Below are 23,377 nucleotides of genomic sequence, written 5' to 3'. Positions count from 1 at the left end.
TGGTGGCCAACCGAAGGTGCACATTTTCAGGTGACCTCTTTGGCAAGTAAACGCGATCATTTTGTTTGTTTACAACTACTGGACAACAAATTTTTTATCATCGCAGAAAACAAAATTCGGCAGTTCACCACTTTCGGCCAAGCGAAGCAACTCTTTAGCTCTTTTGAGTCTATTTTCCCCTTTGTAGCGGTGTATGTTCTTGTACTTTTTGAAATTTCAATGGCTCATTTTCCAATATTTGCCGAATGGAATATTGCGATATGTTCAGCTGACGAGCCATTTTTCGGCCACTGCGACGAGGGTTTCGATCAAGTCGCTTCTTTAATTTTCGAACCATTTCTGCTGATGTTGCTGGTTTCTTCCGTTCACTTCCTTGACGGCGGGCTACGCTACCATTATCACGGTAACGAGCGAAGGTACGAGACACAAAAGATTTATTCACATTTAAATGCTGGAGTGCTCTAACGATAGCCACTATCACGCTTGAATTCTATCACGAACAACTTTTTTTCTGAAAAATTCTCACCAAAATGCTTTTGTAGGCTTATAACAATATAATGAGCTGTCACTAGAATAACTTCAACAGCTGTCGGACGAGTGGCTTAGAAATGACAGTAGTCTGAAGTTGGCTGCAGTTTGTTCTTCCCACTCTGTGTAGCCAATTATCTGCCAGTACCAGTTTTGAGATGATTCCATTGGAAATTGTGGCTAAAATCATTAAAACATCGAACATTAGAAGGTACCACTATAATGGGAATATACGAACATGTGGACCTTCATAGGTTTTTTTTTCTGTCGTAAGAAGTGGTAACTATTATCAACTCTGAATACAAAAAATAAAAAAAAACCTAGAAAAATTTGATCATGAAAATACCGGATATATCAGTCGGATAATAGGTACAATTTGTTGGTGCCATGGTGGCCTTTTATGGATAATTTACTATCAGATCAGGTGTTAACCTATTTTCAACACAATTTCGCTAAAATAATCTAAATACCGAATTTTTGGGAGGTCCGTCAAAACACCTGAAATATGCCATTTTTATGTGGGTTATGCCCAAGAGTGACCCTATATAGCCCATTTAAAAAAAAACCTGCATTATGTATGAATGAAATTGTATCGGCTTATTCATTCCGTTCGGAAGCTAGTGTGATTTTCACTAGCTAGGATATTCAGACAGACGAACATGGTGCATATTTTGAAGATACCATCTATCGTATAGTGGAAGGTATGAACACATTTGGTCTCTTTGGACTAAATCCGTTTCAGAACATTTGGAGTCGATCTAGCGATGTCCGACCGTCTGCTGGTGCGCACGATAACTCTCGAAGGAAGTATTCGATTTGGTCCAAACTTGGTACATCGTAATATTTTTGTCAAACTTAGATCGAATTCGGAGATGGGCAATATCGGTCCACTCCTTATGGTACCTCCCCCACAAAAGGTCGAAATTTTCAAAAAAATATATTTCCTGCCAGAAAGAGAAGCAATAATCCGATTTTGCTCCAAATTTCCAAATCCTAATATTTGCGTCAGTGCTAGGTCAGGTGTGAAAATGAACAATATCGGTCCACACCATCAAATACCTCCCCCACAAATCTCACACATCGCAATATTTTTATGGTCTGTTGTTAAGATGGAATATGTTGGCCCACTCTTTCTGGTACCTTCCCCACAAAAGGTCGACATTTTCAAAAAATATATTTTCTGCACAGAAAGAGAAGCAATAATCCGATTTTGCTCCAACTTTTCAAAACCTAATATTTGCGTCAGTTCTAGGTCAGGTGCAAAAATGCATAATATCAGTCCACTCCATGAAGTGTCTCCCCCACAAAGGGTCAAAATGTTGAATAATTATAACTTTTATAAAAATGTGATTTGAGAATCCGATTGTCTTAAAATTTCACACATCCCTATATGTTTACAAACCCAAGATTTGGTGTTAAGATGAAATATATCGGTTCACTCCTTCTGGTACCTCCCCCACAAAGGGTCAAAATTTTGAATATCCATGAAGCTCATAAAACGCGAAATTACCATCCGATTCCATTCTGACTTGTTATATCTCAATATTTCCATCAACACAAGGTCTGTTATAAAAATGCGAGATATAGGACCATTTCTTCTGTTACCTCCCCCACATAGGGTTCAAGTTTTGAAAAACTGTCGGCGAAGTCGACTGATACTTTTTAACTTGTTTGGTTACAAATAGGGTTTTTTTTATTTATTTACAACCTGCAACAAACAAAATACATCATTAATTTTAAATTTCCGCAAATAGGGGTGATATATACCCTCAAACAAATGCAGGAAATAAAGCAATTTATACCATTGCTAGATGTACCTATTCAAAATTAGTCTTAACATTGCCGAAGAAGAAAAAATAATAAATTGTCATTACATGTTCATTCATTGAGGTCGCAACGTACTAAGGCTGAAATACATTTTGATTTATTAGAAATATTTACGACTCAGTTAGCCCAAATACAGAGTGCATAAATGCAAGTGTTTATGTTAATGAGTCGCCCGCTGTGTCTACGTTTCTTGGGCACTGTCGATCTACTTCCCTCCCCCCTTTGCACACCCAGGACAAATCAGAAACCGAAATACTGTAGCCATCAGGAAGAAAAGCAACAAAGCAAAATGCTAGCGGAAAATATGCGCAAATTGAATACTATTTAACGCGATGTCGATGCAGTGCAATTTGCTTGTTGCTTTGTTTGTGTGTGCCTCTTTGCTTTATTGCTTGGCACATTTCCATTCACACCGATCGTATCGGTCGGACCCATTAACACTCTTTAATGGGTTCTAGTCTGCGGAAAAAAAATCTGCGGAATTTACTGGTTTTTGGTTGTGCTATCCATTTACTCTTTATTCAGCAAATATTCTCTTACTTAGCATACATTTAAGAGTAAATTGAAGAGAGTTGCATAAATGGCAAGAGAAATTAAAATCAAAAAGAAAGAGAAAAATAATTAATGATCAACAAACAAACTTTACTTTTTTTATTTTGGCATTTACAAAACGAAAACAAAGGAAATGCAATGTGCAAGCTCAGTTGTTTTTTTTTTTTTTTCGTTTTCTGGTTTTGGTTTTATTTTTCAAAATTACAAATGAAATGCTTCGCTTCTCGGTTTGTCATTCTGTCAGTCATTGATGTAATTTGAACAATTGGTCGGCGAAAATGACGACGTCTACATGACAGCCAGCCACCATAAAATTGCCAAGAATTTCAGCAACAATTACAACAAAAGTCTGGGCGATACTGCGGCACAATTGTAGCGCCGCCGTTAATCAGTGCTGTTGGCCTGCTTGCCGGCCTGTCCCTAATTAGGCAATTACAACGAAATGAGGATATTTACAACATTGCGATGTGTGTGGTGCAGTAGTGAGTACACTTTAGAGAATTAGTATGTAGTTCGATGACAGATAATTATGGGTGCAGGATCTATAAAAAAAATTTGTAACACTAAAAGTTCAGTAGCCTCATCTAAAAAAATACCGTTGAAGACGTTTACACAGACAAGAATGCCGGAGGATCTTACACATGTAAAAACATATCCGTTTGGTGTCCGTTCTGTCCTGTATTTGGAAATTATGTTGATTTTGTTCAGCAGAATTGCAACCAAAGAGGCTAATAGGTCTTCCAACCAAAACTAAAATTATTATTTTATTTGACATATGGTCTTTTTAATGTGAGAAACAAACTTTGCATTTTATAAGACGTGTGATCTTTCGAAGAAAGGGTTCTAGGAGAAATGGACGGTTAATGTCCAGTTTCATACCTGTTACTAAAATGAACGATGAATGGACTGAATTGTGGACTCCGAATGCTTTTTTAATTGTCCCAATAAAGATTGGTTTGACAAGATCGGCAATTGCTAGTATAAGGGTACAAAATGGCTTCCATGAAATATCCAATATTTTACTTTGAGGATTTTCATATAACTCTCATATATATCTTCAACGGATTTCGGGTTAATTGTGCATCAAATGACCAATATCAGTCCAAATGACCTGAATTTTGGCACATCCAATAAGTGCATCAAATTTGGAGAAAATCGTTTCAGATATAGCTATAGTTCCCATATATATGTTTCATCCGATTTGGGCACTCAACAAGAATGATAACTTATGGAGCTCAAAGATACCTCTGTCAAATGTTATCGAGATGGGTTATAGCTCCCATATATATCTTTATCCGATATCTGGTATATTGTACACCAAATGGCAAATATCAATCCAAATGGATTGAATTTTGGCACATCCGACCGAATTCAGTCTAGAAGCTTCAAATTTTGGTGAAGTGCTTCAAATTTTGGCGAAAATCGGTTCAGATATAGGTGTAGCTCCCATCTATATGTCTCATCCGATTTGGTGTTAAAGTTCCTCACATGCGTAATATGCACTCCACAACAATGGTATTTGATACCGGGCATCAGATACTGCTCGAAAACACCTCTGCCAAATTTTATCAACATCGGTTCAGATTTTTATGTAGCTTCGATATACATCTTCATCCGATTTTACGGTTATTGCTCACCATGTATCTGCCCATTATCAGCCCAAATTGAGTAGATGTTTTCATATTCGTACGGTATCATATAGTCCGCCCGCCCGACTTTTGAACTTTCCTTACTGGTTTTTTGTCTGAATCTTTTTTGTGAATAAGGGAAGGTCATGCAGTAGATTTATGTTAACGTTTCCAATATTGACGATTATATTCAATTCAAATTAGAAATACATGTTTTAAGGACGTTTTTCTTTAGTTGACATTTTTTTACGTTGTGGGAAAAATAGCAGCTCATTACTTTTCCATGATCTACACGGCTATGTGGTGTTATTTTTGATATTAAAAAAATGCAAATGTAAAAAATACAGAAAAGCTATAAGCTATGAGTTATAGACAGCATCGGCTTTAACATAGTTAATTTATCATTAAAAAATCAAAGAATTAAAACATGTATTTTGACCCCCAAAATCTACCACATTAATTTTTTCAAATTAATATCTGAAATTCGCAATGGACAACAACCCTTGTAGCAAAAAATTGTCTATGTAGTCTCAGGTTTTTCTATACCTCACATACCCTTCAAAAGGTACCGCTTATTTTATGAATACTAAAACTACATTCCCCATCTGAATTTACTGGCATTTGTAGCGGATCTCGCATCTCGTTCGAATATGGAATTACAATACGTTTATTTATCATTTTTTTTACCTCGCGGTGGAGGGTATTAGAAGCTCGGCCCGGACGATCTTTTTAAATGTTTGGCAACATTTTGAACTTTTGTGGTGGAGGTATCTGAAAGCATGGACCGATCTATTCCATAGCTCTAGTTTAGGCAAAATTATCATTGTGTGCTAAGTTTGATGAAAAACGGAACACTAATGTCACATTTTACGAAATTTATTTTTATTCAAGATGTTGATCAAAAAGGAGAGGATACATATTGTCAACGTGAGTCATACCTTATCTACATATAGTTCATAGTTCAAAGTTGGAATTAAATTTTTTTACTCCCATCGCTCAATATGAGCTTTCTTTTTTCGCAAAGTTTTTAAACTATTTTGGGAAAGGTACCAGGAGGAGTAGACCGATATTCTCCATCTCCGAACACGAGCTAAGTTTGGTATAATTTACCAAGTGAGGCCCAAATCAGAAATTCTCCTTGTGCAGGAAGAATTTTTTGCCTATTACGTTTAGTCATACGAGTGAAGATATACGGATGCAATACAAATCCAATATCTGGATTAAATATAAATTTCGAAATACCTCTATCTATTAAAAATTTGCGGTATTTTGCCCACTGGAAGACATTGAAGGGATCGATGTTCGTTTTCCCTTCATTACAGACTGAATCGTGGAAACCTGTAAAAACTATACCCTCACAAAAAAAGACCACTAGCACTGTTCCCATATAATAATATAGTAACCCATGATCTTTCCTGCGTTGGTTCCTCCTTGGAAAAAATTCGATTACCGTATACATTCATATTTAATTAATATTGTGATGGAATGTAAACTTGTTAGTCATGCCTGATCTTGAATTCCTTCTTTTAGATTCCCGCTCCTTACAAGTGTTAACATTTCCCCCAGCGATCTTGGCGAATAACTAATCAATCATTCAATGGAACAAATCAAATTGTGAAGCATTTAAGAGAAGTGGTAGTTAGTTGTTATACGTTTTTCTCATTGAGATACCAAACATGGTTGCCGTTTTAATGGTGATACAAAAAATGGCTACAAATAAAGCAATAATTTAAAAAAGCGACCAAAAATGTCTTTGGCCAGCACCAAACCAAAGCCCCAAAGTAATTCTAAGTCTTCCCGTAGGATATATAGGCGTAGCCCGATGTCAAGGAAGTGGACGGAAGAAAACAGCAACATCAGCAGAAATGGTTCGAAATGTAAAGAAGTGACTCGAAACCTGCGTCGCAAAGGCCGAAAAATGGCTCGTGAGCTGAACATATCGCAATATTCCATTCGGCAAATATTGAAAAATGATTTCGGGGTAAAGCCATTGAAATTCCAAAAAGTGCAAGAACTTACACCGCAACAGAGAAAAAAATACTCAAAAGAGCTAAGGAGTTGCTTCGCTTGGCCGAAAGTGGTGAACTGCCGAATTTGGGTTTCTCCGTCTCTGATGATAAAACAATCGTTGTCCAGCAGTTTGTAAACAAACAAAATGATCGTGTTTACTTTCCAAAGAGGTCGGCTAAAAATGTGCGAATATTATTAAAGAGAAATATTCTGGAGAGTGTATTAAAACTGCATCATCCAAAAATGGTTACAAAATGAGGTTCCTCGTCTCATTTTCAGCGCACAATGGCCACCAAAATCTCCGGATACCAATGCGTTGGACTATTGTGCCTCGAGTATTTTGGAAAGCAAGGTTGGAATTAAAAATTAAAAAAGTGTCGATCACCTCAAGCAAGAGCTTCGCCGGGAGTGGACCAAAATACCGCAGAGCAACATTCGGGCAGCGTGTGACGGTTTCATTGGCCGTTTGGAGGCGCAATTCGAACAAATCTAACCTTATTCTAAACTTTGATGCTATTTCCGACATTTATTGCTTTAATTCAATAAAAACAAGTTAAAAAGCAGTAAGTTCGGCCAGGCCGAACTTTGAATACCCTCAACCATTTGGAACGAATTTGGAAATTTTCAAAAAATAAAGTTCTATAAATATTCTTTTAAAATTTTAAAAATACCGAATATAGCCGTTGTATTGGGGTCTATACGACGTGGACCTACATAGGCCTTGTTTGGCATAAGCCATTACCATATTCAAATTCGAAACTTGAAATAAACGGTGAATAATGTAATGTAGAGGTACCGTTATATCGGAGCTGTGCGAAGACCTGGACCAGCAAAGACAATTTTCTGTCACAGGCTATAGCATCCATTACGAACGTCAAATACGACATCTCAAACAATTTCGGTGGGTATTGTACCTACCGAATATAGGGAGGTACTGATATATGGGGCCTATACGAAGACCTGTACCTGCATAGACAATTTTCTGTCACAGACTGTAGTTTCCATTACGAACTCTAAATACGTAATTTGAAACAATTTCGTTAAATAAAGACGCTAAAATCATCAAAATACCGAATTTTGGGAGGTACCGTTATATGGGGGCTATACGAAGACGTGGACTTGCACAGACTATTTTCTGTCATAGGCTGTAGTATCCATTTCGAACTTCAAATACCAAATTTGAAACAATTCCGATGAATAATGTCGCTAAAATCATCAAAATACCGAATATCGGGAGGTACCGTTGTATGGGGGCTATATGAAAACGTGGACCTACATGGCCCATTTACGAACTTAACCTAACTTAACAAAAATAAACACGTGTGCAAAATTTAAGCCTTCTATTTCAATTCGTTCGAAAGATAGCGTGATTACAACAGACAGACAGACAGACGTACGGACGACATACAGATGGACAGACAGACGGACATGGCTAAATCGACTTAGAATTTTACGCTGATCAAGAATATATATACTCTGTTGGGTCTGACATGAGTATATTGAGGAGTTACAAACGGAATGACAAAGTTAATATACCCTCCATACTATGGTAGAGGGTATAAAAATGCAAAAATTATGGAGATATGATATGAGAATTTGAAGGCGTTACAAACGAAATGACAATAGTATAGTGGAGAGTATAAAAATCTTTGTGATGCCATAAAGTCGACAAATGGCAAGCCTCCTCACAGCTGAGATCATTTCTAAGCAATAGAAAAAAATTGCAAAACAATAACTACAAATAATCAGGAAAAGAGTTTACGTCTGAATAGTTTTTATTTCTGGCATACGCGGTGCATAAAAATGCATATTTTATTAGACATTTGGCCGAATCCAAATGGCAATTGGCAATAAATGAAAACGAAGGCAATAACAACAAAGCAGCAGCAGCAACAAAACCAACCGACGAAGTGGCAAACAAATCAGACAAATCAGCTGGCTGGCTAACTGGCTGACTGGCAATGTGATGTGCAAATAAATTGATTTTTACACAGATCTTGATCTTGGCTCTACTCGGCTTGGGATCTAGCTATAAGTGGGCAAACAATGGCAACGCATTGCTATTGTTGTCCAATCAATAGCTGACTGACTAGTTGTCGCTGCCGCTGCTGCTAATGTCGATGATCGCACGCTTAGTCGGAGATCGCTTTAATGTGAAGTCTAAAAATACTTTTTTGCATTTTTTTTCTATTCACATTTCAATCTATTTGATTTGGTTTCATTCTTAATTTCTCTTTCGTTCGGAGATATTTTTAAACTGAATTGTCTTGTTGTGTGGTTGGTCGGGTGTGTCGGTGTGTTGGCTGGTTGGGTACAGCTGGTATAGGTAATCTCCCTCGCTCGTTCGTTCGCTCGCCAGCGCCTCAAGTCAGTTTTGACAATGTGATAATTATTATTGAATAGAAATTACCGTCGATTGCCGTTGCGGTTGCAATTGATGTTGAGGAGGTGGGTGTAGGGGCCAACACCAAAAAGGTTATAATTAATAGGGTTATACTTATTTACAATTAGCACATAAATAATAGAAGTGTTTATCTGGAATGATTGATTTTTCAATTGAATTGAATGAAACGTTTCACACAGATCACAAGAGCCATGTAAACAGAATGTCGGACACAATGGAGAACTGGTGAATGTTTAAACAAACTTGAGAATTTAACGGATAGCTGTGACTGGAAAGGTCTTAATCAGTCAATTGTAGCCGCAAAACTGATAAACATCAAAAATATTTGTGTAGGTTATGTCTGGTGGGGGGACAACAAATGGGAATGTTGGTGGTTATTTCTGGACAAACAAGCGGATTTATATAAATTATGAAATAAATTATATTTACTTTGTAAAGACTAAAGCCATAAGCCCCAAGCCAGTATTGGTTCCAAGAACTTTTTAATTGTAGCGCTCAAACTTGTTTTTGGGTATTAAGCAGAGCACGGATTTTTCTAATTTTCACTCGGGAGCGAGCAGGATTGCTCGAAGAGTAGAAGTTTTTACGAAGTCTACTCTTCGCTCTTTTCTCTTGTGTGGGAGCACTCCCGAGTCACTCCTGTTTGCAAAATTAAGGTGGGAGTTCAAAATAGAGCAAGAGTGTAAATGAGTGGAAAACCCTATAAATAAGGCTCTACGAGTTTTTCAAATTCTTTTTTGAGCTTTGTCTGGGGGAGGTACACATTTTTACATTCTCCACCATATTATGGAGGGTATATTACTTCGTGATTCCGTTTGTAACTACACGAAACACTCATGACATATTCTTGGTCAACGTTGCGATGTTCGTCTGTCTGCTGTAAACACGCTATCGTGTAGCCCCCATGTAACGAAACCTCTCGATATTCGGTATTTTGATGATTTTAGCAACATTATAGACCAGAATTGATTCAAATTTCATATTGGAAGATCTTAATGGATTCTAAAACCTATGACAAAAAATTACTTATGCAGGTCTACGTTTTCGTAGTCTCCATATAACTGTACCTCTTAATATTCGGTTTTTTTTTTTAAGATTATAGCGACATTATTAACGGGAATTGTTTACATTTTTTTATTTTTTTAAATTATTTGAAGTTCGTAATAGTTATTACAACCTTTGAAAGAAAATTCTCTAGGCAGGTCCACGTGTTCGTATAGCCCCTATATAACAATATCTCAAAATATTCGGCATTTATATGATTTTAGAGACGTTATTCTTCGAAATTATTTCAAATTTCGTATTCGAAGTTCGAAATGGATACTTAAACCTTTGACAGAAAATTGTATATACAGGTACACGTCTTCGTATACCCCACATATTAGGGTGCTTCCCTTTTTTCGGTATTTTGATATTAGCGACATTATTCAACGGAATTGTTTTAAATTTCGTATTTGAAGGTCCTAATGGATATTACAGCCTATTGCAAAAAAAGTGCGTATGAAGGTCATCGTCTTCGTATAGCCCTCATATAACATTTTTAATATAAACCGAATTTTTCGACGACATTTTTTGCACAAGTCGGTGAGCCAGCCAGAGAAAGGGTCAGATTGTTATATCTAGTTGGACTTTAAATGTCCTAAAATGGATTGCGACGGAAGAGGCCTGTGGTCTAAAACCGTTCTTTCGAGGAGACACTTTTTGGATGTATCAGGGGTTAATAAATCATTCAACGATTCATTTTTGAGAAACCCTTTCATTCTAAACATGGCTGTTTGGTGGGGCTAATGGCCATTCTATCCCAACCGAGTTATCTCTGGAAGATCATGCTATTCAACACCAAGATCATGTTATTCAACACCTTTCGACTTCTACCTTTGGGACCACTTTGAATATAAGGTCTACACCATAATCCCAGCTTCGATTCAAGACCTCAAAAATGGAGTTAGTAAGGCTTTTAAGCGCAGCCAATTTGCGAGAAGACAGCCACTTTCATGAAAAGGATATGGACCTGTAAGCAAGTTCTTGAAGACCATTTGGAAATCATTATTAACGGCAGCTTCCTCTTTGTTTTGTAATAAACATTCGTTTATTGATCTCCGACATTACTTTTTATACCCAACAACACTATGTGTTGGGGGTATTATAAGTTTGATTGGGCCAAAAATTATGTAACACCCCGAAATATTGGTTTCCCATATAGGAAAGTATAAATGGATCTTCCTATCACGCCGAGCTGAGTTGATCTAGCTATGTATGTATGTCCGTCCGTCTGTACGTCTGTCCGTCTGTCCAAGTTAATTTGTAATTTGTAATCACCAAAATGGATTTGGACATATTGTAGTGTTGTAGGGTATCACATGGTCGGCGCCGCACGACTATAGCCTTTGCTTACTTATTTTATTTTATTTATTTATTTATTTATTTTTTTTTTTTTGGGTTCTCAAACATTTAACATTTATTATACCTAAAATCTAGATTTAGAATATAGTTTTGTTTTTATAGGGGCTTTTGGATTAATTCATTATTATTGAAAAAATGGGTCAAATTGGTCCATTTTTTTTCTTTTTTTTTTGTCAAGAAGACACCAATTAAGAATTTACCAGGACTTCATGTATTTTTAATATTGCAGCCATAAATTTCAAAAACTTCGCAAATTAAGGTTTTTCGGTTTAAGTCTCCGTACAAAAAAAAAAAATTATCAATACAATTCGATATCTTATGTAGTACCCACGTAATCGAATTTCATGATCTAGGCCATTTTTAACATCTTGAGCAAATTTTCGATTAGTTTGGCTATTTTGATTTTTGAGAGGCTAGAACACCTTCTTCAATCTTGATCAATGTCTGGATGTAGTGACAAAAATGTGGCTTCTGATTTTAGCTATTTCGAGAATATTGGAAATATTTTCCGACCGATTTGGTTGAGAATTTGTTTTTTGATTTCTATAATAAGACAGAAAAGCTTCTTACGAAGATTTTAAATGTAAAGTCCAAATCCATGTTCTTAATGGATATTGTCTGGATTTGATAAGTTCCAAGTATTAATCCAATACAGCAAAATTCCAACGTATTGCGATATTCTTCAAAATATTCAAAATTGAGCTTTGAAATTCAATGGAGACATGAGGTTAACTTCTGAAATCTTCGGTATTAACTATGGGTATTAACTTATGTGGCCCAAGTCCAAGTTCCACACCTGATTCAATATGGGGTGTGTCAAATTACAAGTTAGGTATGATTTATTGACCTAATTGGATCACATCTACCTGGTTTCTGTCACTTCCCATATGAAATTTATTATTACCATTCATCAAAATTCAACCTTCTATGTAAAAAAAGATTCGATTTGTACATTTATATAAAGACTGGCTCTATATTAAAAAAATCATAAAATAATCTTTTCTAGTTTTGGTCAATTAGGCTATTTCCACAATGTGGCATCACCCACATATTGAATACAGTCAGGCATAACCGTGCCAAATATGCTATAACAAATCTTGTTTAAGTATATTTAATTTTCTTTTGACACAAAATGTCATGTATCTGTCCAACTAAGTAGGACACCAAGCAGAAAATCAAACTAGGGCACTTTTACTAATAATTAAAATCGCCAATAGACAGATATTGAATTTCACACTTAAAAATGGGTGTGCCAAGTTTATGTGGTTCCAGTTGTTAGCAATAAATTGATTCTTAAAAAACAGCAATAAAAATAAAAGACAATATTTTAATAATATAAAATCAGGATAGAACAGTGATGACATGTTGTTCGGGATACCGTAGTATTTTGTTGTTGCAAAATAGTCAGGCTTAATCCCATTATTGTATTTTTTTTTTTTTTTTTGTATAAAACAACGTTTAAATCAGGATATTACAATTATATCAAAAAGGATATTTTATATTATTCGGTTCTTTATTTTAATGACCTTTTTTTTGTGTGACGATTTGAAAGAGAATTCGAAAGAAAAAAAACACCTATTTTTTATGGATTTCTATTTAAGTTTAATAATAGATATTTAGTAAAATTTTTGATATTCTTCTCTCGAATTGAATTATGTGTCGCCATACAGAAAGAAGCCACAAGTTTTCGGAAACCCTTTTTGACCATATCAAATTTTATCAGATATCGATACAGCCTAATCTGCATAATTGCTTGCATTTAAATATTCAGCGAATTCTCATACCCATCATTATACACACACATGCACACTCAAATTCATAAAAAAAAATCTATTGCACTTTGTGCAACATTGTAAGGCGGCACCGTTTGGCAAACGATTCCGGAAATATCGAATGACATTTCGAAATAAAATTCCTCAATTGCCGACTAATGCTTATTACCGGCTATGACTTGCCTATTTGCGTTTCATTGAATATTCATCCGAATCGTTTTATTTGCCGGCAGAAGTGTTTTGCTTTTGATTTTACATTGGCGCTGCTGCTATTGTTTTATTAAAATTGAAATAAAACAAATATGTAAGCTGAAATCGCAAGTTTTGAAAAAGACAGCACTTAAAGAAAAATATGAGAAAATGTATTTTCAAATAACCTTACGGATGACCATCATGTGCTCTCAAAAAAATCTAAACGTTTTTATACCCTACACCACATAGAGGTAAAGGTATTATGTCTTGGTGCAATTGTTTGTAACATGGAGAAGGAAGCGAGATAGAACCATAGTTACCTTTGAGGATCTTCATAGAATCACTTTCAGAGTCGATTTATGCATGTCAGTCCGTCCATGTATTTTTGTGAACAAACTGCAGGTCGCATGCCGATTAACATGAAATTTCGCAAACAACATTTGTTTGGTCCAAGAACGAATTCTATCTATAGATCCCATATGTATCTTCAACCGATTTCGGATTAATTGTGACCAGAAAGTCTTCTCATAGAAGACCAGAAGGTCTTCTCATAGAAGACCAGAAGATCTTCTCATAGAAGACCAGAAGGTCTTTTTATAGGAGACCAGAAGGTATTTGCATTGGAGACCAGAAGGTCTTCTCATAGGAGACCAGAAGGTCTTCTCATAGGAGACGAGAAGGTCTTCTCATAGGAGACGAGAAGGTCTTCTCATAGGAGACCAGAAGGTCTTCTCATAGGAGACCAGAAGGTCTTCTCATAGGAGACCAGAAGGTCTTCTCATAGGAGACCAGAAGGTCTTCTCATAGGAGACCAGAAGTTCTTCTCATAAGAGACCAGAAGGTTTTCTCATAGAAGACCAAAAAGTCTTCTCATAGATCTTATCCTAGAAGTCCAGAAGGTCTTCTCCTAGAAGGCCAGAAGGTTTTCTCATGGAAGACCAGAAGGTTTTCTCATGGAAGACCAGAGAAAGTCTTCTCATAGGAGACCAGAGAAGGTCTTCTCATAGGAGACCAGAGAAGGTCTTCTTATAGTAGACCAGAGAAGGTCTTCTCATAGGAGAAGAGAGAAGGTCTTCTCATAGGAGACCGGAGAAGGTCTTCTCATAGGAGAAAAGAGAATGCCTTCTCATATAAGACCAGAGAAGGCCTTCTCATAGAAGAACAGAGAAGGTCTTCTCATAGAAGAACAGAAGATCTTCTCACAGAAGACCAGAAGGTCTTCTCAGAGGCTTAATACATAAAATATCAGAAAGTCCGCTCATAGAAGACTAGAGAGACTTCTCATGGAAGATTAAGGTCCTCTTTTAAAACACTCCCACAACTATGGTCATGAAATATGTAGTTGGAGATAGTTCTAACGAACTTTCCAGGTTCCAATGGTAGTGGGTAGATGTAAAAACCTTCCTATAAAACACCAGACTATTGTTTAAAGTCATGTCGTACGTTTTTATGGCTATAATTAAAATGACTGTATGTAACTAAAGGCGGTAAACACGATATAAAATGTCTCAATTGAAAATAAGTGTTCCGATTTACTCTTTTTCCAAATAATTTTAAATATTTCTCCCAAGTTTAAAGAGCAACAAAAATGTGTGGATCACGCGCAACATGTTTGGCCTTTTTGTTGTCATTTGTGTGCGGAGGAGATCTGAAGAGAGAAAACACGTTTTGTTTATGTTGTCATCTCTTATTTTTTCGCGTTGCTATTGTTGTTGATGATTTTGTTGGGGGACAGAAGGGGGGGATTTTTCCCCTCCCCCTCCAATTCAGCACCAGTTATGCGTCATTCGCCAACAGCAGACATGCGGACAGAACGAACCACTGCTGAACAACACCACAACAAATCAAATCTCAACAAAGACATTCCTCTCCGTCATAACCTGTTGGTGGCGTTGAGTGGAGTGGCGCGACACAATCAATGAATTTCGTCGACCGACTGGAGTACGGAACGTAGACAACAACGAGCAACACAATGCTCCACAGACCCCCACCCAATCACCCATGGCACCACTCAGAAGAAAAAGGCGGAATGAAATGCCAGCTGAAATATCGGCATGTCGTTCGGTTAAGAGAGCGCAAAAGGGCACAGAACAAAGAGCAACAACAACAACAACAGTACACAAATAAATAAAAACAGCAGCACCAGCAAAAAAACAAAAAACAGGCAACCGCAAAAAAACGCCAATCTAAAAATAGAAACAAGTGGTTGTCTGTAAACGTAGAATGAAATGCAGCTTTAACACAACAGCCGCAAAAAAAAAGTTAAAACAAAATTGTCGACAAATAACAGAAGAGAGTTAAAACTGGCCAACCAGAGTTGCCGTAGTGACTACGTAAAATTTAAGCAGAATCGAAATGGACTAGAGGACGAAGGATTCCCAAATTTATCAATTAAAACATTGGGAATACTCAGAAATTATGTGGGAACGTGTGCCATTTTCAATACAACTACATACTAAATACTTTCTTTATTACACACTACACACCAGTAGGCCAAAAGTAATGACAACAAAGCATTGGAAATTAAAACATTATGGGTTACAATGCAAGCCACAATAAGTTACTTTTATCTTACCCAGAAATAAGTAACGGCGGCGGTACATCTGACCACAAAATCAAAGGTCGGTGGTTCGAATTGGAAATATTCATCATCAAATCATACTATTTTTTAAAGTTCGGTGAAGTTGAGACTTGAACTCACAACCCTCAATTCGGAAGTGGAACAACCGCATACCCCCACCCATTACTTAAAATGTATAAAATAGAATATATGAGTATTGTTTTGTAAATTATTAAAGGACTACTTATTATTCTTCAACTGATTGGTAATGCAAGAGATGACTTGTTCACATTATTTTGTAATGGGTTATGCGACATCCAACTATTTTGTTGAGTGGAAACAAGGGTATAGAAGAGATTTTGTTTCCAGAAGGTGAAACGCCCTCCCTAAAGATGATCAGATTCGCCTTAAAGATAATGAAAATTATTGTTATGACATTAGTCTTTTCCCTAAAGAAGACATTTGATCCCTTAAAGAAGTCAAGAATTGCCTACTTATAAATGATCTGAAAAGTCTGCTAATAGAAGCCCATGTCATCACCCTTTTTGAGAGGATCACAGCGATCTTGATATAAAGATCCTCAAAGGAAACCAACATGGGACTTCATAGAGAAGGTTGAAAATGCACCTTTGTAAGAGACAGATCTTCTAAAAAAAGGCCGAAAAGCACTTTTAGAAATATAGAGAGGAGAATTACACAAAAATGTAGTAGTAAAATACATTAAGTTTTAGTGAACAGAACTAACTTTCATTTGAGGTTTAAACTGGATCAGAAAAACTTATAAAAAGTAGCAAAGTCTTTCATATAAAAGAGACCTTGATTTGAAGACTAAGTGGTGTTTTCCTATAGATACCAGTCTTGATCTACAAGTTTTTTTGATTGAAGATGTGAAAGTTACTCATTTAGCAGATCAGAAAACATTCAAGTCACTCAAAATGATATTCTATCCGCCGAAGAGTACAAAAATGGGGGCATATTTAAGCATAACATTTTGGAGTAGGTAGATTTGTACGTCTTAAGGAATGCCCAAAATTGATAAAAAAATTCAATTATTTGGCACATGCAGGCAATTCCGGTAGAAAATGTGGTGAAACTTTCCAAAGTCCTGGAATCGGGTGGTATTGTTGCAGAGGAACTAAACCTAAACTGTGGACTTTTAAGAATGCATTTGACTGAGAAGGTTTACTGTAGTCGAACGGTAAAAACTTCAAAAGGTGGGCTTACTAAAAAAATGTACAAAATTCACACAACTACGTTACAAAGAGTGCGCATCTACAACAGGGCTCCTCCCCACAAAAGGTCAATATTTTATAGAAAATAATTTATCTAATAGAACAAGAAAAAATTATCATTTTGTTCATACTTTGCAAATCCTAATATTTTTCATCAATGCTACGCTTCGGAGCTAAAATAGACATTATCGGCTCACTTCATCAAGTACCTTCCGCACAATTTTGAAAAATCATAATTCCTATAAATTGAGAAATCAGAGACCGATTGTCTTCAAATTTCGCGCAAGATATTGTGTGAAGTTATGTCAACACAAGATCTGGAGTAAATATGGTATATATGCGACAATATGGTTACTTATAACCCTAGAATAAGGAATTTACGACCCTCTCCTTTTGATACATCCACAAAAGGGGATCAAAATTGTAAATAAGTCAAGTGTCATAAAATTAATAATTATTCGATGTCTCTTCTAACTTCCCGCGATACATTACATCCACCTACATTAGTTCTAGTGTGAATATGGAATTCATCGGACCATTCTTTCAGGTACTACCCCCACAAAAGGGAAATTAAATACATTTCTATAAGCCATAGATGTAATGTAAATATGGAATATGTCGGTTCAATTCTTCTTTTTTAGTGAGAACTTCCCAAAAAAATTAATCGTAATGGAATTCAAGCGTGATAGTGTGATTTCTTTGTGTTTGGCTGGAAAACCTCAAGTGGCTATCGTTAGAGCACTCCAGCATTTAAATGTGAATAAATCTCTTGTGTGTCGTACCATCGCTCGTTACCGTGATACTGGCTGTGTGGCCCGACGTCAAGAAAGTGGACGGAAGAAAACAGCAAAATCGGCAGAAATGGTTCGAAAATTGAAGAAGCGACTTGATCGAAACCCGCGTCGCAGTGGTTGAAAAATGGCTTGTAAGCTTAATATATCCCAATTTTTCATTCGGCAAATATTGAAAAATGAACTCGGATAAAAGCAATTGAAATTCCAAAAAGTGCAAGAACTTACACCGCAACAGAAAGAAAATAGACTCAAAAGAGCTAAAGAGGTGCTTCGCTTTGCCTAAAAAATACCAAAGTGCCGATCACCTCAAGCAAGCGCTTCGCCGGGAATGGGCCAAAATACCGCAGAACAACATTTGGGCAGCGGTTGATGGTTTCATTAGCCGTTTGAAGGCCATCATTCGTGCCAAAAGTTACCAATTCAAACAAATCTAAACTTATTCTAAAATTTGATGCTATTTCCGACATTTTTGCTTTCATATAATTAAATTTAAAAAATATTAAAATTACTGTGTTTGACTTTGTCGCAGTTTTTTTTATCCTGTCCTGAAACCCATTACGAACCTCAAATGTCAATTTTTAGACAAAACTATTAACAAATTTGGTTAAAACCATAAAAATACCGAATATCAGGAGATATCGGCGCTATATCAATTACCAATGTACCAATCATCCTAAACACAACTTAAAATATTCTGCCAAATTTCAAAGCTTTACGCCAAATAACGTGGGTTGTATCGTGATTTCAACAGACAGACAAACATCCTCAAAGCATTTTATGCAGATAATGAATATATACTGTATGGGGTCTACGTCGAATATTCAGGTATATTACAAACGGAATGATAAAATTAATATTCCCTCATTTCCACGGTGGTTTCCATGAAACTCTTTCTAATATTGAACTCCGATACTCCGAAGTTATGAAAACATTAAAAATTCGACTCTACCTAATTTTTGTTTCATTGCTTGTTTCAATTTTACCAAAAACTTGTCCACATTATATCAACACCCATTGGCATCACTGTCACCAAATACCACAACAGCAGCAGCGGCTGCAAAAAAATGTTTAGAAATAGAGACGATTTAGCGAAAAATTTATAGGTCTATTTTCTTTGACTTGCTGTGGTGGTATTTCTGTTTTGTTTGTCTGTTTCTTTTTGTTGTTTTGCTCTTTTGGCAAGTCATTAAGGAAAATTTTTGTGCAATATCAGTGGAAAGCTGTCGCAGTAATCGAGTGGGGTGTTATGGGGTTATGGCTATGGCTATGTGGGGAAAAATAACAAGGCAATAAAAAATAAAACAAATATTGTAAAGAAATAAAGAAGAAAAAGAGAGGCAGAGAGAAAGAGAGCGAGAGATAAAATCAAACAACAAAACTTACATGTTTAACAGATGACAGATTAATATGAAACGTCAAACTGGAAGATGATGACGATGATGTTGGGGTTCGGGTTCGAGGGGGAAAGATAATAAAATTAGTTGCAGCAGCAGCCAAATAGCAGAGGTTGATAGACAGCAGGTGTTGAGTTTGGTGATGATTTGGCCGGTATTCGGTGGTTGTGTTGAGGAGACGCAATGACAGGTTCCGCGTTTGCTTTTTGGTAGGCTTAGTTGTTATTGTTGTCTAAATATTTGCACAACTTCCCCATATGCATGTGGAATGAATATGGATGGGTGGGTCGGATCGGATCAGATAGGATCCGCACTTGCCTAGTTAGAATCGCACAACGACACAACGATTGCAGTTAGTGGGGGATTTATTGCTGATGTTGTTGTTGCTATGGGTATTGATCACTTTTGGTATTGATAACAGTTGTTGTTGTTATATTGATGATGTTGGTGGTAGCTGCGGGGTAGATAGATAGACAGATGTATGGTTTGTAATAATACAATTGCGTTTCATTGAAGACAATAATTGTGGTTCATTATTATTTTATTTCGTTTTTTTTTTTTTTTTTTTTTTTTTTGTTCAGAGATTATAAAAGCAGTCAATGATAGGTTGTAGCTGTTGGTTTTCGTTTTTATTATTGCAATAGGTTATTAAGTAGGACACATCATTGAGGGAGTGGGAGAATCTGTATGGAGTTGTGGTAGCAGTACAGCAGTACTAGTAACTAGTTATTCAGGCAGGAAATGCAATCTTTTGTCAATTAATCACAGAGTACGGTGGATGGCTTCTTCCCCCTCTCTCTCTCTCTCCCCCCTCCGAAGCGTGGGCAATATTTGCCGTTTTTATTTAGGTAGTTATTTCTAAAGAATGCAGGCGGAAGACAAAATTATGTTTAATAAATAAATAAATTCCTTCTTAATGCGATTTACACGCCACACGATCGCGCACACACCAACACACATACACAGTGCAATACATCAAGAAGAAGGAGGCTACGCTGTGGCACCCGTCTTTAATCATTAAAATTGGCGTTCGTTTTCTTCTTCTTTTTTGGATTTTGTGAAGGAGGCCAGCCAATCTTGACTCTTTAAGTGAGCAGCTTGACTTTGTTACTCCTCGGTTGTTCTGGCAGAGCTTTGTTTACAGATTACAAGAATGTTCAATTTTTTTTTTTTTTTGCTTTTGTGATTTATTTATTTTATTTCATTGTTTTTTTGTTTTTCTTATAGAATTGTGGGCGATTGGTGGTAGCGTGTTTTTGCGTTCTTTCTTTTACAACACCGCCACCGCCGCCGCCATATCTCGCATTTAATGTAATGCAAATTTATTGGTTGGTTTTGTTAAATTCTGTTCAAATAACTATAAAATATAGCAATAATTTGTGCATTTTCATTGCACAGCAGGGTGACAATAGCCAAGCCATTCGTTGGGGAATTTACTTTTTGGTGAGCGGCAGGGCAGGAGGCAAAATGACGGTACTGCTAACAGAACAATACCCATCATTGTTCTCATAAAAGAGTAGAGAGAGAGCCCCTCACAAAGGCACAAATTTGCCAAATGTTGCCTACCCTCCAGTGTAAAAAAACGCCATGAAAATTTGTGACCCGATTTTTTTACCCTCTTAAATCAATAAATAAAAATTAATAAAAATAATAATTTTAGACCAGAGGCATAAAAGACCAAACCATATAAAGAGTAATCCCTTTAAGAGAATAAAAAAATTGCATTTTTCATAGCATTTTGGAATTTATTTTAAATTTTTTAAATATGATTTTTGTCTTAAATTGTTAAAAAAGATAATTTTTAAAAGGTCTGATGATCTGCTCAGGTGACTTCTGAGTCGATTTATGCATGTCCGTTTGTCCATGTATTTTTTGTAAACAAAGTTTGGTCACATTTATTGCCTTATCGAGATGAAATTTGTACAAATCAGTTGTTTCAACCAAGGAAATTTCTAGATAATCGGTTAAAATTAACTTCGCCCGAATTTAGCACATATAGTGTATCAAATTTGGTGGAAATCGATTCAACTATAGCTCCCATATATATTCTTCATCCGATTTGTCAAGTTTCTCCTCCACAACCCTAACGGAGCGCATACGTAACAACGATACTTGGAGAAAAACTAATATTGTTTACAAGCGTCCAAGAGAATTTTGGTGAGCATTTTCCAGAAAAAAAGATATTCGTGATGGAATTCAAGCGTGATAGTATGATTTTTACATATTTGGCTTGAAAACCACAAGTGGCTATCGTGAAAGCACTCCAGCATTTAAATGTAAATAAATCCTTTGTGTCTCGTACCATCGCTCGTTACCGTGACACTGGTACCGTAGCTCGACGTCAAGAAAGTGGACGGAAGAAAACAGCAACATCAGCAGAAATGGTTCGAAAAGTTAAGAAGTGACTTGATCGAAGCCCGCGTCGCAGTGACCGAAAAATAGATCGTGAGCTGAACCTATCGCAATATTCCATTCGGCAAATATTGAAAAATAAGCTCGGGGTAAAGCCATTGAAAACTCCAAAAAGTGCAAGAATTTACACCGCAACAAAAATAAAATAGTGAACTGCCGAATTTGGTTTTCTCCGATGAGAAAACATTCTTTGTCCGGCAGTTTGTAAACAAACAAAATGATCGTGTTTACTTGCCAAAGAGTTCTGCTGAAAATGTGCACCTTCGGTTGGCAACCAGAACTCAAGCGCCGGTCATGGTGAAGATGTGGGCCGCCATAACAGCCGATGGTTGCTCTCCGCTCGTATTAATCGACTTGGCATTAGAATAAATGCCGAATATTGTCGCGACAATATTCTGGAGGGTGTATTAAAGCCTTGGCCACGCAAACATTTTGACTGCAGACCTTGGACATTCCAACAGGACTCAGCACCACCGCACACAGCACGCGCCTCCCAAGAATGATTACAAAATGAGGTTCCTCGCTTCATTTCCAGCGCACAATGGCCACCAAAATCTCCAGATACCAATCCGTTGGACTGTTGAGTCTGTAGTATTTTGGAAAGCAAGGTTGACACTTAAAAATACCAAAGTGTCGATCACCTTCGCCGGGAATGGGCCAAAATACCGCAGAGAAACTGGCGGTTACATTGACCGTTTGAAGGCCATAATTCGTGCCAAAGGTGATCAATTCGAAAAAATCTCCGACATTTTTTGCTTTTATTCAATAAAATTTAAAACAAAAGAAACTATTCGACTTTGTGGTAGTTTTTTATCTCACCCTGCATATGCAAAATGGTGTAGGGTATCATAAAGTCGGCCCAGTGCGACTTTGACCTTTCTTTATCGATTTGTCGACGTGCGCAAGAAGGTGGACATTGTCTACCGACTTTCCGGACAATTTTGTTGACGTTTTGTAGCAAAACCTTCAAGAGATGGATGTAAACGAAATGTGGTTCCAACAGCCACTTGTCATAATGCGGGCTTATGAAAGAACATTTCATCGACAACATTATTTCGAGAAATGAACCGGTGGATTGGTTCGATTATTTTTTGTGAAACTCTTATTTTATATTTTAAAAGAGTTCTAATGTTGAAGAAAAATGTTGACCCCTTTGTGAGGGAGGTACCAGAAGGAATGGACAGATATTGTCCATCTCCGAACTCGATCTAAGCTTAATAATAATATTACGATGTACCGAGTTTGGGCCAAATCATAAATTCTCTTCTATCTAAACATATCGATAAGGCAACACATGGACCCACACAACACCTCGAAAAAAGTCTCGTTTACGGCCCAAACGCGGATATTTTGTGTAATTCTGAATAAATAATTTTCGTTCTTCGAATTCTCTATTTTACTAAAAACACTCGGATTTTTTGAAAAATTCCCCAGAGGATTTCAAATACTTCACAATGATATAAAGTTTGCCTTGGTCAGTTAAAAAATTCTGAAATAACAAGTTTAATTTAGTAAAAATTCTCGGATCCGGGATAGACATGGATTTACTAAATCGAAGCAAAAAAATGCAAGAAAAAACCGATGGTTGCTACTATACTTGAGTGGTTTCAGAATTTTTATATTTTTTTAGCCGACCGCGGCAACTGTGTTTAATTGTGAATTCATTGAT

General features: G+C 36.6%; 1 protein-coding gene across 3 annotated transcripts in view; it reads right to left on the bottom strand.

The window, feature by feature from the left end:
* Positions 1–23,377, bottom strand: part of LOC101900584 (cGMP-dependent protein kinase, isozyme 2 forms cD4/T1/T3A/T3B) — a 163,053-nt gene that overhangs the window by 138,469 nt on the left and 1,207 nt on the right. Inside the window, exon 2 of one of the 3 annotated variants that reach the window (XM_059121272.1) lies at positions 19,286–19,979. The gene's annotated coding sequence lies outside the window, so the exon portion shown is untranslated. The remainder of the gene's footprint in view (positions 1–19,285; positions 19,980–23,377) is intronic. The other 2 variants (XM_059121273.1, XM_059121271.1) reach the window with 2 other exon arrangements.

The sequence above is a fragment of the Musca domestica genome, unplaced genomic scaffold, assembly GCF_030504385.1.
Source record: "Musca domestica strain aabys unplaced genomic scaffold, Musca_domestica.polishedcontigs.V.1.1 19, whole genome shotgun sequence".
NCBI lineage: Eukaryota > Metazoa > Arthropoda > Insecta > Diptera > Muscidae > Musca > Musca domestica.
Note: the sequence above shows the minus strand (reverse complement) of the source record. Positions and strands in the feature narration are given on the sequence as shown.